At 54.9% G+C, this 2,399-nt stretch overlaps 1 long non-coding RNA gene across 1 annotated transcript; it reads left to right on the forward strand.

The window, feature by feature from the left end:
• Positions 1 to 949: 949 nt before the first annotated feature.
• On the forward strand, positions 950 to 1,886 carry LOC116217251. The gene is made up of 2 exons (XR_004161527.1): positions 950 to 1,173; positions 1,409 to 1,886. It is a non-coding gene; the product is annotated as an uncharacterized LOC116217251 (long non-coding RNA).
• The last annotated feature ends 513 nt before the right edge of the window (positions 1,887 to 2,399 follow it).

Below are 2,399 nucleotides of genomic sequence, written 5' to 3' on the forward strand. Positions count from 1 at the left end.
GGGAACGATGCTGGATGGATCTTGAGGTAAGAAATACTTCTGAAGGGGGGAAGGCAATATTTAATGTTGGTTAATCCTGAGAAAAACGAGCTATCCCAATCAGCTTTGAGAGGATTGTATGTAAAGAATTTCACTCAGAGGGTGGTGAGGCAGTGGAACAGGTTGCCCAAGGAGGCTGTGGATGCCCCATCCCTGCAGGCATTCAAGGCCAGGCTGGATGTGGCTCTGGGCAGCCTGGGCTGCTGGTTGGCGACCTGCACACAGCACGGGGTTTGAACTGGATGAGCACTGTGGGCCTTTGCAACCCAGGCCATTCTATCATTCCATGTAAAGGTGGTGGTGGCTGGGCAGAAGCACGTACCTTCATCTTTCCTGCTGCAGCCCCACACAATGCTAATAGAGCCTCGCTAAGGAGCACAGGACCTCGTGCCACACACAAAGCCAGCAGACCCCGAGCACACCCGGCCACCCGACCACCCCACCCCGGCCGCAGCGAACCATCCCCTCCTCCAGCACCCACTCCCACAACCCGCCGGGCGCTGCCCTGGGGCCAGCAGCAGGCAGAGAGCAGATTACCTCGGGATTATCACAACCCACGGGACGAGGGATTACAAAAGAAAGACCGCTGGTCCGGAGGAAGCAGCGCACGGCGCTCCGCCCGGACTTTGCTACGGCGCGAGGGGAGCCGCGTGCCGCCCTGCAGCCCCGGCAATGACGGAGCACAACCGGCGCTCCACGCAGCGCTTTGCGTGCAACACTTTGCAACCTTATTGCAGATTCCCCTCTCAGCCACCGCTCGGTTATTGTATTCTTCTGCTTCTTCTTCTTCTTTTTTTTTTTTAATTTTTTTATTTTTTTAATTTTTATTTTGTCAAACCTTTGTTGGAACAGACGCCCTCTCCTTGCTCCGGTTGGAGCTGCAGTAGAATGAAGGGGGGGAGGTGGGAGTGGGGGTGGGAAGGAGGGAGGAGAGGAGGAGAAAAAAAATAAAACACTTTTGGTTGAGGTTTTCCTGTTACTATCACTGTAGCGTTTATTTAGCCAATCTCCTAACTGTGACGTGAGGAAGGCAGGAATCATGGCTCGCTCATAATATTTAACACACCCACTGGAAGCTGGAGCTGCAGAGCTACCCGTCCAACCCGTCTCCAGAACCCAGTGTGGCTGAAAGAGGTTTTCACTCTTGCACCTGCCAAGCAGCTCTCCCCTTTCCCCCTCTCCCCCCCCCTTCCCTTCCTCTCTTCCTTTCTCTAAAGGCAGATCTGTAGGACCCAGCAGAGATCAAAGCCGGGACCTCTTTGCTATAAAGAACCGCTACCGAATTCTATTAGTTTCTTTCCTCTAATCCTCCTCCCCGCCCCCCCCCCCTTCTTTTTTTCCTGTGCCATATTTAACCTTTATGTTGCAGTTGTGCCATCCGACAGTTTTGCAGCCAAAAAAACCCAACCCACGCCAAAGGCAAAGCGCAGCTCGGATACAGCAGCCACCCCGGCTGGATCTCAGCTGAGCGCTCATCTCTCCCGAGCGGCGGACAAAGCGATGGATGAAGGAACTGGAACCGCTCGGAGAAAATGATTTTGCAGCCAATGTTCTTAAGCAGTCTCACAGAAGAGAGGGAGAGAGCGGAGAGCGCTTCTGCTGCATCACTGGGCGCATTCAAAGGAAGGAGTCAGCGTTTCCTGCACTGCCAAACGTTATGGATGATTTTTTCCTTCTGTCGCCTTTCCGTACAGGTTTTCTTAATATTCTTCTCCCCCCCTCCTTCCCGTCGTTTTTTGAACGATGATGATTTAATCGCAGCCAGCCTCAGACGCCGGTTTCTCCTCCAGAAACAGCTCTCCCTATTTGTTGTGATCCCCGTAATAAAAAGCGAGAGAAACCGCGAACAGATGGCTCTAGATATCGCAATGCCGCTGGCTTTGTTTTCCTATTGATTTTAAAGCCTCATTTTTCCGATTTTTTTTTTCCCCGATTTTTTTTTTTTTCCCTTCCCCCCTCCCAAGTTCTTGATGATACTGAGAAATGAGGACCTATCGCTTTTAGCCTGTTTCTGTCGCGGCGCCTATGGAGATAACCTTATTGACTTGATCGTTCGCTGCCCGACCCGCCAGGAGAGCGCCGGAGCCCGGGGGGGCGGAAGACCCGCGCCCGCTGCCGGCCGACCCCGCCGCCTCCCCTCCTTCCCTCCCCCGCTAATTCATCAGCCGCTCCCGGCCATGAAAATGCTCCTGGTCCGCAAGTTCCGGGTGCTGATCCTCATGGTGTTCCTCGTCGCCTGCACCATGCACATCATGATCGACCTGCTGCCTCGTCTGGAGCGCCGCGGAGCCGAGAACCGCCCGGGCTGCTCCTGCCCTCCGCCCGCCGCGCCGCCCCGCGCCGCCCCGCGCTGGCCCAGC

Source organism: Meleagris gallopavo, chromosome 16 (assembly GCF_000146605.3).
Source record: "Meleagris gallopavo isolate NT-WF06-2002-E0010 breed Aviagen turkey brand Nicholas breeding stock chromosome 16, Turkey_5.1, whole genome shotgun sequence".
In the NCBI taxonomy this organism is placed as follows: Eukaryota; Metazoa; Chordata; class Aves; order Galliformes; family Phasianidae; genus Meleagris; species Meleagris gallopavo.